Raw genomic sequence first — 13,352 nt, forward strand, 5'->3', positions numbered from 1 at the left:
GAGAGACCAGCAGAGTCAGAAAGGAGCCTGTGTTCCTTGTTTTACAAACACAGAAGCCAAGGGCCTTGTCCACAGGCTCAATTTGGGGTTGGTGAGTGCAATAGAGAGGACCAGAATTCCAGCCTCCAGCTGCTCCTGTAATCACTCCTATACTCTTAAAAAGAATTGCTACAAGACCAAACAACAAAATGTCCAGAAAGAATTGGCATCTTTTTCATGAGTATGTCCTGCATTAAAGAGTGTTTTCTGAATATGCACTTGGTGCCAGTTCTCCCGTGAGCGCTGCCCTGCTGGACCACAACTGCAGATACCTAGCAAGGTACACTTCTCCATGGTTTGCATGTTGTGGGCCCTGAACTACTGGTAGGATGGATGGGTGGGTGGGTGGATGGATGATTGCAGGAAGGAGCTGGAGAATATCACCTGGACAGCCGCAGAGCACAAATTCAGTGACACAGAACATCAACATCATCTCCTTTTCTGGCACAGGAGACCATGTCTTGGAGGAAAAACTCTGCCGTTGGCCTCAGCAGTCAATTACATGTAGTTACTACTGTTGTTTTTTTAATGTGTCCTGACTCCTTCAATGGAGAGGCAATAAACAAAACACTTGCTCCTACACTGTGCTATATACTCCTTTGAAGTGACTGTGAAAATCATCCTGAGGGACAAAGAACAGGAGAAAAGAAGGAAAAGGAATTAATCCTCAACATCTTCACTTTCAGAATTAGGGCGGTAAAAAACAAATAAATAAATAATAATAAAAAAAAATCACCAGCGGATGCAAAGAGAGACAGACATACCCAGGGCTGCAGAAGCAGCAGCAGGTTCTGAGGAGAAAAGGAAAGTATTAATAAAAGCTGTTTTGGCCCTCTTGTCCCTGGGGTCTTTTGCTGGGCCCATGACTAGGCCTGCAAGTCACTTGGCCCCCTCTGGAGAGCTGGACACTTGGGGCTTATTCTGGCCACAAAAGTGTTTTGCTGCTTTTGGAGTCAGGCAGAGCTGGGTTCTATTCCACTAGCTGTGTGCTTTCGGCCAGTTACTTAACCTCTCTGAGCCTTAACTTACTCATCTGTGAGAAAAGAACAGGACTGTCCAGAGTAAGTGATGTAGCACACGGGGCATCAGGGCGCGCTCAGCGAAGCCCTGGAAAGTGAGCGTTTCCTCTTTCCCAAGTTACTGCGAGCAAACTGCCATGGGGAGGAAGGGGGACAGCTGGAGGCGCGCCCTCTGCCGGGCCTCAGATCCGTTCTCCGCGTTCCCTCCGCCCGAGGGGCGAGTCCAGGCCCGAGCTCTGAAGACAGCGCGCCTCCTAGAGGCCGTCCTCGGGAGCAAGGGTTGCTTGCTAGACAGGGTTGAAGAGAAAGCTTAGGGGCTCCCTAGGCCAAGGCACAGGGTGGAAAGGGGTTGCCCGGAGCCGGCAAAGCCTTTCACTCTGTTTTCTGAGGGCCTAGGGCGGATCCTGTCAGTAGGAGGCTGCATCCCCAGGCTGCCGAGCTGACCACAGTCGGGTAAGCTGAAAGAGCTACTTGGTTTATTCAAGCAGTAAAGACTCAGACTCAGCTAGCATTTACTGAGCGCTTACTGTGTTCCAGTGTGGGTGCTGGGTGCTCTTCATTTACCTTATCTCATTTAAACTTCTCAGCGACCCTGCGAGGGAGGGTTTATCCTCTGTTTTCCTGGTAAGGTAATTGAAGCACCCTAAGAGAAGTTATTTGCATAGTTGAAGCATGGCTACGTCGGAATTTGTATTATTTTGAGGGGGTTGCTATAACAAAGTACCCAAAACTGGGTGGCTAAACAACATAAATTTATTGTCTCACAGTTCTGGAGGCTAGAAGTCTGAAATAAGGTGGTGTTGGTTCCTCCCGAGAGGGCTGTGAGGGAGGGATCTTTTCCAGGCCTTTCTCTTTGGCTTGTAGATGGCTGTCTTCACTCTCTGTATGCATGTCTGTCTCCAAATTTCCTCTTTTTTAAGGACACCAGTCAGGGACTTCCCTGGTGGCGCAGTGGTTGGGAGTCCGCCTGCCAATGCAGGGGACACGGGTTTGAGCCCTGGTCTGGGAAGATCCCACATGCCACGCAACTACGGAAGCCCGCATCCTAGAGCCCGTGCTCCGCAACGAGAGGCCACCGCAGTGAGAAGCCCACGCACCACAACGAAGAGTGACCCCCACTCACCGCAAATAGAGAAGGCCCGCACGCAGCAACGAAGACCCAACGCAGCCAAAAATAAATAAATAAAATAAATAAATTAAAAAAAAAAAAAGGACACCAGTCATATTGGCTCACCCTAGTGAACTCGTTTCAACTTGATTACCGCTGTAAAGATCCTATCTCCAGATAAAGTCATATTCTAGGGAACTGGGGGTTAGAATTTCAACATAGGAATTTTGGGGGACACAATTCAACCCATAGTGGGATTTAACCCAGGACTCCTGATTCTAAACCTGGTGCCTGCCTGTATAGTCAAGTGGTAGTTCTCAAACTTGGGTGTATATTGGGTTTACTTGGAGAATTTTAAAAATATTGATGCCTGGGTTCCAGCCCCACAGATTATGATTTAATTGACACTGTGTATGTCTGGACATTAGGATTTTAAAAAGCTCCCCAGGTGGTTCTAGGAGCAGCCAAAGTTAGAACCACTGGCTTGGAACACCTTTCCATCACCATCTCTAGGTTCCACCTCAGAGGAAGGCAGCACCTCTCTCCTTGCTTTGCTGCCAGGGAAAGGAGGCCAAATTTGTCTTTAATGTTCTAGCCTTGGTCCCACTCCTGTTCCCCCGTTTTGAATTTCTGAAGTACATTTGCTCTTCACATCTGTCAGAATCCGGACCTAGCACAGTGCCTGACCTGCAGGAGGCCTTAATAGATGTCTGAAGAAGTAGGGGAGGGAAAAGAATCACAGAAGAAGAAATGTGAAGGGATGGAATTGGGAAATTCTTGAAAAACTGGACAGAGGAGATTTCCTGGTACTCACTGAAAGAGAATGTAAGCACAAATCTTGCCCCTTGATGGGTAATCTGCCAGGGACTGGCCTCCCAGTGATACGCAACAAATTAGATTCACAACTTTAGATTCAATAATTGTGCTTGGAATGAGGACTAATTCAATGAGGACTATTTTGGGTTTGTTTCCCCTTCCCCTCCAAACCCCCAGGGCTGGCAAATTACAGTGCAAGAGAGTCTCCTTCTAATGCTGAAGATCCCTGAAAGACAAAGAGTAAAGTCCTGACTTCAGTGTTTTGTGGTTGGGAATGAGTGACCCTGGTTTTCTTGTGCCCAGGCTTCTTTCCCCACCTTGGGCCTAATCCACCCCACCCTCTGGGCTAACTGGGGCTGCCTGGGAATGACCTAATTAGGACTGGCCTTCCTCTCTATGCATTACCAGACAGAGAAGCCTCTACCTCCAGGGGAAAATGAATTTACACATCAAAGTAACAAGAGATTTGAGAAGCACAACTATTTGAAATGAAAAATAACATACTAGATTACAGAATCCAAGTATACATATGAAAACAAATGACTCTAATTTAATTTTGGCCCAATAAACATACAAAGAGAGAAAAGAATATATGGCAAGATAAACAAAAACAAGAAAACAAACTGATAAGAAATCTTAGATGTGAAAAATATAATAGTTGAAAAGAACGCATCAGATGGATAAATAACAGAATGGATAGGGCTGCAGAACAAATTAGCAACTTGGGAGAACAGGTGACAGAAATCTTTCAGAAGGAAGGAGGAAAGGACAAAGACATAAAATATTTTTTAAAAGCTAGGTTATTTGGAAGATAGAAGTAGAAGTACTACCATGTGGCTAATAAGAATCCTAGAAAGAGAGGAAAAATAAAAATGAAGAGGAAGAAATGTTTGAGGAGAAATTGAGATAATTTCTGTAATTATAAAAGATGAAAGATTGAAAGGGTTATAGAGGAGTAATAATGAAAAAATCCATACCAGGAAATTTTATAGTAAAATTAAGAATTTCAAAGAAGCAGAGAAAATTCTAAAATACTGTAAAGGGAAAGAGAAGATCACAAAAAGAGGACAGAAGTCAGGTTGACATCAAATTTTTCAACAGCAACAAGTGATTCAAGAAGATAGTGGAGTGGTATTTTCAAAATATTGAGGGAACAGAAATCAGAAACAGCCTCTTTCCTATGTCCAGTCTGCCACTCAAAAGTAAGGGCATGATTAAAAAATATTCTCAGGCATAGAAGTCTCCAGAAAATTTATCACACAAAGACTACATTGGAAACTTGTTTTGGACCAAGGGCTTAAATAAGGGGAGAGAAAATCTAGTAGATATTGCAAGAGATATGTGAAGTAAAGTTGATCAAGTCCACTGGTAAAATTTGTTTGACTTAAAAGAATAGCTATGACTAAAGAAAAAAGAACACATATTCCCAATAAGCTGGCATTAAAGTGTAGGTAATAACATGATGTAGATTTGGGGAGTAGAGATGAAGAGATATGAGAGTACAATAAAGCTCTCATTAGGGGAATATATACCTATTAAAGAAATGGTTAACAATAAGTATAGAAAAAGTGGGTCAGACTGAAATAAAATATTAAGATCACAGAAACAGGTCCAAATATATAAATAATTACAGCAAATATACATGAACTAAATTAATCAGTTTAAGAAAAAGATTGACAATTTGGATTTTTAAAAAAATCCAAGCATGGGGACTTCCCTGGTGGTGCAGTGGTTAAGGATCCGCCTGCTAATGCAGGGGACACGGGTTCGAGCCCTGGTCCAGGAAGATCCCACATGCCATGGAGCAACAAAGCCCGTGCGCCACAACTACTGAGCCTGCGCTCTAGAGCCCGTGAGCCACAACTACTGAGCCCATGTGCCACAACTACTGAGCCTGCGCTCTAGAGCCCGTGCTCCGCAACAAGAGAAGCCACCGCAATGAGAAGCCCACGCACCACAACGAAGAATAGCCCCCACTAGCCGCAACTAGAGAAAGCCCACGCGCAGCAATGAAGATGCAACGCAGCCAAAAATAAATAAAATAAAAAATAAATTTATAAAAAAAAAAAATCCAAGTATGTGCTGCTAACACGAGACAAACCTAAAGCATAAGGAAAATGCAAAGGCTGTACATAAATGAATGCAAAATGATACATCAGGAAAATACTAATCAAAATAAAGTTGGTTTATCTACAGTAGTATTAGATAAAATGCATCTAAAGCCAACAGCAAAAAGATGCATAGCATCTATGTATGTAATAAACAAAGGGATGCAAAATTCATGAAACAAAAATGATGGAAAGACAGACAGAAATGGGTAAATTCACCACTGTAATGGGAGATTTCAACAATCTTCTCTTGATTATTGGTAGATTGAACAGACATCCCCCCAAAATATATTTAAAATTCATTGTAGAAAATTAGAGATAGACACAGTTAAGACGTTGGTATAGGGAAAGATATTGCAAAGAAGACACAAAAAATATTGACCATAAAAGACTGATAAATATTACTATATAAAATTAAGAACTTTTGTTCATCAAAGTTACCTTAGAGAAAGTGAAAAGTTATATATATAAGATACTCAAAATACATAAAACTGGCAAAGGATTGGTATGAATATGCAAAGAACTCCAACAGATCAGTAAAAGAAAAAAAAAAAAAAAGCATAAGTAGCCCAACAGGAAAAAAAAAAAGAAGAAATATAAGGGCAATAAATATATGGAGAAATGTTTACCATAATTATTAGTTTGGAAGTATAAACCCAGACTGCAATGACATACCATTTTATACTCATTCCGTTGGTAAAAATTTAAATAGTCTGATAATACCAAGTTTTTTCAATGGTGGTGGGAGTGTACATTTTTTAACTACTTTAGGAAATGGTTTGGCATTTTCTTCTAAATTTGGACACTTATATACTGTTATAGGTTGAACTGCGTCCCCCAAAAAGTATGTTGAAGTTCTGACTCTTGAAACCTTATTTGGACTTTGCAGATGTAATTCTCTAAGATGACATCATACGTGAGTAGGGTGGACCTTAAATCCAAAATGACTGATGTCTTTATAAGAGACAGAGAAACACAGAGGAGAAGGCCATGTGAAGACAGAGACAGAGATTGGACATATTTTTGTATTTCTACCATCCAGAACTAGAAATGGATAAATTTCTGTTGTTCTAAGTGACATAATTTGTCAAGGTCTTAATTTTTGCTTTAGATGGTGAGTTCATGGGTGCTTATCTATATTTACATCTATATTTATATCTATACCAATATAATCATATCTACTGGAAGAGGCCACCTAAGGACCATTGAGGAAAGTATGTCATAAATAGGATTATGATTAATCCTAATCCATAACTGTGTACCTGAGGCTATCTACTTCCCAAAATAGTTGGGCTTGTCCAGATTGGCTCATGTTTCTACGAACTGGTGCTTCTAACTCACTTTGATTTTCCCAAAGGTCTGGAAGTTGGAACACTTTTTCCAAGCTAACTATGACTAGCAGTATGGTTAATCAAACATGCAGGTCTGGCTTGCTTAGGAGTTAGTGTGCCAATTTAGTTAGAAAGCTCCATTGATTAAAATAAAGGAATCCAGGGACTGAAAGTTCATTGAGTTCAAGTGCAATCAACATAGTAGATGGGAAAAGGAAAAAAGGAAGGGCATAAGTTGATGGGACCCTCTTAGATATATAGAGATACCAAGTAGCTTTGGCAGGAAGTGGCAGCCAAAAACCACGAAACCACAACCCTGAGAAGATAAGTATTAATCAGAGGGTACAGCAGGGATAAGAACCAAAACCCAGGTGGAAAAGAACAGGAAAATGGAACCTTCACTGCCCATGGATCAGAATGTAATGTTTCAGGTATGTTCTTCTCGGCAAATATTCCTACCATTTGCTTTTGAAATGATGGAGCCTGTTTAAACACAATATATGTCAGGCACCTCAAGGACCCTACATTCTGTAGGCAAAAGACAGAGTTAACAGAGTACAAATCTGCTTCATCTGACTGTATGAGTTTTACGTTTCTCCTTTAAAGGCCTGGCTACTGTGTGGTTGAGAAGCAGTATGACGCAGGGATCTGGGAGGCTTCAGGGACACCCACACCCAGAGAGAAGTTTGCCAGTCAAGGAGCACTGAACTGTCATCGTGTAAATTTGCAAAACTTGACAGCTTTAGTGATATGGCATTGGTCTTGAAATTCAGTGCATGGTGATTTTATTTTATGGTAAGGAAAAGGATATGAGAAAAGAGAAGGTAGTATAAGTATGTTTTTCAAACTTCTTCCCTCTTCTACCCTCTAAATAAAAGGGCAAAGATATTACTGAGCAAATGTTCTTTACAAAAATTTGATGTATTCTCATGCTTAGAAATTTTGCTATAGGGAGTCACTGCTACTGTTTACATGAGACATTCCTACTCTGAAATCTAAACTCTGAAGTATTTACTATGCTTAGATAAATCACATATTTTTCCTTGTGAGTACAGCCTGTTCAGGTTTATACATACCACTGTGTAATTCCCCAAGCACTGTTCCCAGTTTAAAGCATGATGTTGGATGCATTTGTGGAAACTGATGTGAAAGGTATTTGCTCTTTAAAATACTTGCTAACTGGCCAGTTAAAAGCATGCCTTTCAATCTGAAACTGAATTGAAACTGAATTTGGCTTTGGTCAGTAGAGGCTCCAGGAAAATTGATAAAATAGGAGAAAGAGAAATCAGCTTCTTTTTTAACTTTTTTTTTGGCCGCGCCATGCAGCTTGTGGGATCCTAGTTCCCCCACCAGGGAGCGAACCCGTGCCCCCTTCAGTGGAAGCACAGAGTCCCAACCACTGGACCGCCAGGGAATTCTCTCAGCTTCTTTTTCTAGAATGTGAATGGAGAGATCCAAGACTGAGGATGGGAATTTTGTCATAATGATGGCAAAATTTTAAAAAGAAGAGACACACATGAATGCAGCTGAGGAATCCAGAAACTTTCCTGGTTTCTGGCCCTCCTGAGGCTTTGATTCATGAAATACTCTAATATCTTTCTGTAATCTTCTGCCATGCTCTAAAATGTCTACAAAATCTAAAAAGCGCATGTTATTAGGAAAAAATTATTCAATTGTGAACAGAGCCCAGAAGATGGTAAAAAATATTCCTTTACTGTTCTCATCACATCATTATTCATTCCTGACCCCCAGCTATGCTCCATGACAAGGCCCAGAGCACATCTCCTTCACTAAAGCATTGAGAATTGCATTCATGAGTGGAGCCCCTGCAAGCTCTCTCAAAGGAGAGCTCTGTGGTTGCTTTCCTCGGTAAACCAGGTAAAAGGTACTACCACTGATATGGTCTTTCCAATTCTAATGGGGATAATGGATCTCAGAGTGGCAGAGGTAGTGGTAGCACTTAATCACCAAAGACAAATTGGATGCATCTACTGTGAGGGGTAATCAGAATGCCTTGGCCTGCAGAGATCTTTGATGGTGGTTAATTTATCATGCTATTCCTAGGAATAAAATAGGTAGACAGTCTGTTAGAGTACTGCTTGATCTATATGAGAGGGGAAAACTTCAGGTCTGGTAGCCAAACACCTGACTTGAGTCACCACCGTGGACAGTCATGGCATCTTATCCAGTTTCCAAATGTAAGTCAATTCACAGACCCAAAGCTCCTTGATTAAAGAGGAGGCAGGTGCCCCTTGGGGAAGAACCCTGCTGTCTCCGGAACATAACCGGAACACATGGTCCAGAATCAAGGGGTGAAAGTAGGAGTGGCTCTTCTTACTGTTATACCCAATAACTCACTCCCAGGTAATTTTCGCTTCTCATCCTGATAACCCTGAGCTCTGCTGGCTGGGAGGTCTTCATCCCCAAAGAGAAAATCTTTCCACCAGCGGAAATAACAGTGGTTCTATTAGATTGGATGGTGAGGCTTCCACCTGGCCATTTTGGGCTCCTCATGCCATTGAACCAACAGGCAGAAAAAGGGTTACTCTAATGACTAAAGTGATTGACCTTAATTACCAAAGGGAAAGTGAGTTGCTGCTACACAATGGGGACAAGGAGGACTATGTCTGGAACACGGGGGATTTTCTGGGGTGTCTTTAGTATTTCCATGACCAATGTTAAGGGTTAATGGAAACCATAGACACAAACAAACAGAAAAACAAGATAATTGACTACTGGGTTCTTTTGGGAATGAAGGTTTGGGTTATTCAAGTAGAAACCCCACCAACTGAGCATCTGACTGAAGGAAATACAGAATGATTCTAGTCTACTTGTTACCGTGACATATTTTCACTGTAATGCTAGAAAAAACAAGTCTATGTCAATTTCCTTCTGTTCCTGCTGGTGGAGCGTAAATGTTATGGAGCCATAAGCATGATCATGTGCTTCCTTCAAGGTGAAGACTGCCTTACTCATCCTTCCATCTAGCCCAGCCTTGTGCTTGGCACATAGTAGATGCTGAAAAATATTTGTTGAATGAATAAGTTCAGTCTTCCCAAAAGAATCAAAAAGAAAATTTTCTACCACCATTTCTGAGAAGAGTTACGGATAATACATAAGTTATGCCAGTAAGTATGCCAATCTTATTTTCTAAAATCCTTAACAAATAGGCAGGAACTGTTTTATAACTAGTGTGACAACTGCTTACAAGAAGATATATGTATGCTTCTAAAATGTGGGAACATTGTTCTTGTGATGAGTTTAAACATTTTCCCTGTAATTTAACTTCTATTATTATATTTGCTTTAAAGTATCCTTCAAAAAAATTTTTTTATTTTTGGCCATGCCACGCTGCTTGCGGAATCTTCGTTCCCCGACCAGGGATTGAATCCGGGCCATGGCAGTGAAAGCACTGGATTCTAACCACTGGCCCGCCAAGGAATTCCCCAAACATTGTTTTAAAAAGAGGGGCTTCATTGTTTGAATCTTCATAAAGTCTGAATCTGTAAAGTCCAGCAAATACTGAGCCTTTTCTAAAAATGAGTTTAATGGGAGGAACAAGGTCCAGGAAAAAATTCAGGAATGCCAACAGAAGACATGTTGTAGTAAAATTCATTAGTTTTTTTAAAAAAATTAACCGCACACAGCACGCGGGGTCCTGTTTCCCCAACCAGGGATCAAACCCTCGCCCCCTGCAGTGGAAGCATGGAGTCCTAACCACTGGACCGCCAGGGAAGCCCCTTCTTTAAAGTATTGTAAATTTCTAAGCCTCAGTATACATAGTCCAATCTAATTACAATATAACACAAGGCCAAAAAACACGTTTTCTCATTAACTGTCTTTGAGGCCACACCTCCATGTCTGCACATTACCCAGGAATGACAGTCAGTGAATCATTAACTGCTGTTTATTTATGCTAATGGAGAGCTGTCACATAGATAATCCTGAAAGGCAGATATTTATTTCATCATTTTTGGCACCTTTACAAGAACCAGCCACTGAATAAGGGTAATCAAATGTGAATCTATCTAATGGTCTATCCTGGCCTTTGTTCAGTCTCGGACAGTTGTATTAGGATGTGTTTTGTAGGACTGCTAAACTATCTTTCATGTTCTCAGCGTTAAAACGGATATACTCCTAAATTCCTAGCTTCTATCAAAAACCCTTTAGAAACCTTTCCTTTAGAAATTGTTAACGGATTTATCTAATCACATGGCAGTGTAGAATGAACTTTATACAGTGCCTGAAGGAGTAAGTGCTTATATTTATTTAATGAATACTGAATTACCTGGATTTTACTGTTTCACCTTGCCAAAGACACCTAATCTCTCTTGGGCCGCTTTACCCATGGGGGGAGTGAGGATTTGGACAAATGGTCTCCAAGATGCCTTCTCGTTTAACAATTCAGTTTCAAAACGACCTCTCCCTATACCACCTCGCAATCCTGTTTCTTACACAGCATGAAGATAATATGGAGCTTTTTGCCTCTAAATATTCTTTTCCTTAAGTTTCAAGGGTTGCTGCCTTAATTATTAGTGTTCTGGAATTTGACAGCAAGTCCAAGTTCATCGCAGCCATCCACACTCACCACGATTTTATAGATTGGGATAATGTTCCTCCTCAGCCTTGACTTCCAGACTGAAAGGCTGTTGTGTCTCGTGTGCCTTCTCTGGGTCACTGGTGCTCTTCTTCCTTGAGCTTCTTCAACTCACCTTTTCACCAGAAATGCAATAAGTGAACCAAACATAGGTCAGGAAGGACAAGTTTTGTGTCTTGTTTCTTATCATGGTTGATAAGATTCTCTGCTTAATTTTCAAAACCCTTTCTGATAATAGCATTTTACATATGCTTTTGATTGTGACCACACACTGGGCTGGTACTTCAGAGATCTTTGTGTGACCTTAAATAAGACCTAGGAGACCATCATACAATTTATCCCCAAATATACAATTTCACAGTTTCTTGTTCATCACTGGTAAGTCACTTCCGTCTACTCACAAAACTGTGTGAAACCTCTTATTTACCGTGTTGAACTAGCACTACATTCCTCAATAAACTATAATATCATCTCCCCTTTTCAGAATTAACACAAATTTTTTTTGCAATATATCATTTTATATTTTATTTATTTATGGATTTTTCCTTGGTTCTTTGCTGTACTTTTTTATTTTTTTAACATCTTTATTGGAGTATAGTTGCTTTACAATATTGTGTTAGTTTCTGCTGTATAACAAAGTGAATCAGCTATATGTATACATAACACAGTATGCCCTCCCTCGTGTCTCCCTCCCACCCTCCCTATCCCACCCCTCTAGGTGGTCACAAAGCACCGAGCTGATCTCCCTGTGCTACGCAGCTGCTTCCCACTAGCTACCTATTTTACATTTGGTAGTATATATATGTCCATGTCACTCTCTCACTTTGTCACAGCTTACCCTTCCCCCTCCCCATATCCTCAAGTCCATTCTCTAGTAGGTCTGTGTCTTTATTCCCGACTTGCCCTTAGATTCTTCATGACCTTTTTTTTTTTTTTCTTAGATTCCATATATATGTGTTAGCATATGGTATTTGTTTTTCTCTTTCTGACTTACCTCATTCTGTACGACAGACTCTAGATCCATCCACCTCACTACAAAAACTCAATTTCTTTTTATGGCTGGGTGATATTCCATTGTATATATGTGCCACATTTTCTTTATCCATTTATCTGTCGATGGACACTTAGGTTGCTTCCATGTCCTGGCTATTGTAAATAGTGCTGCAATGAACATTGTGGTACTTGACTCTTTTTGAATTATGGTTTTCCCAGGGTACATGCCCAGTAGTGGGATTGCTGGGTCATATGATAGTTCTATTTTTAGTTTTTTAAGGAACCTCCACACTGTTCTCCATAGTGGCTGTATCAATTTACATTCCCACCAACAGTGCAAGAGGGTTCCCTTTTCTCCACACCCCCTCCAGCATTTATTGTTTGTAGATTTTTTGATGATGGCCACTCTGACCGGTGTGAGGTGATACCTCATTGTAGTTTTGATTTGCCTTTCTCTAATGATTAGTGATGTTGAGCATCCTTTCATGTGTTTGTTGGCAGTCTGTATATCTTCTTTGAAGAAATGTCTATTTAGGTCTTCTGCCCATTTTTGGATTGGGCTGTTTGTTTTTTTGATACTGAGCTGCATGAGCTGCTTGTACATTTTGGAGATTAATCCTTTGTCAGTTGCTTCGTTTGCAAATATTTTCTCCCATTCTGAGGGTTGTCTTTTCATCTTGTTTATGGTTTCCTTTGCTGTGCAAAAGCTTTTAAGTTTCATTAGGTCCCATTTGTTTATTTTTGATTTTATTTCCGTTTCTCTAGGAGGTGAGTCAAAAAGGATCTTGCTGTGATTTTATGTCAGAGTGTTCTTCCTATGTTTTCCTCTAAGAGTTTTATAGTGTCTGGCCTTACATTTAGGTCTTTAATCCATTTTGAGTTTATTTACGTGTATGGTGTTAGGGAGTGTTCTAATTTCATTCTTTTACATGTAGCCGTCCAGTTTTCCCAGCACCACTTATTGAAGAGGCTGTCTTTTCTCCATTGTATACTCTTGCCTCCTTTATCAAAGATAAGGTGACCATATGTGTGTGGGTTTATCTCTGGGCTTTCTTTTTTTAAAAAAAAATTTATTTATTTTATTTATTTTATTTTTGGCTGTGTTGGGTCTTCGTTGCTGCGCGGGCTTTCTCTAGTTGCAGCGAGCAGGGGCTACTCTTCATTGCGGTGCGTGGGCTTCTCATTGCGGTGGCTTCTCTTGTTGAGGAGCACGGGCTCTAGGAGCACGGGTTTCAGTAGTTGTGGCTCTCAGGCCCTAGAGCACAGGCTCAGTAGTTGTGGCACATGGGCTTAGTTGTTCCGTGGCATGTGGGATCTTCCTGGACCAGGGCTCGAACCCGT

General features: G+C 40.9%; 1 protein-coding gene across 1 annotated transcript in view; it reads right to left on the reverse strand.

Moving 5' to 3' along the window:
- Window positions 1-585: 585 nt before the first annotated feature.
- Window positions 586-13,352, reverse strand: part of SPRYD7 (SPRY domain containing 7) — a 34,111-nt gene continuing 21,344 nt past the window's right edge. Inside the window, exon 8 of the transcript XR_009697540.1 lies at window positions 586-661. The gene's annotated coding sequence lies outside the window, so the exon portion shown is untranslated. The remainder of the gene's footprint in view (window positions 662-13,352) is intronic.

The sequence above is a fragment of the Eubalaena glacialis genome, chromosome 16 (assembly GCF_028564815.1).
Source record: "Eubalaena glacialis isolate mEubGla1 chromosome 16, mEubGla1.1.hap2.+ XY, whole genome shotgun sequence".
Classification (NCBI taxonomy): Eukaryota; Metazoa; Chordata; class Mammalia; order Artiodactyla; family Balaenidae; genus Eubalaena; species Eubalaena glacialis.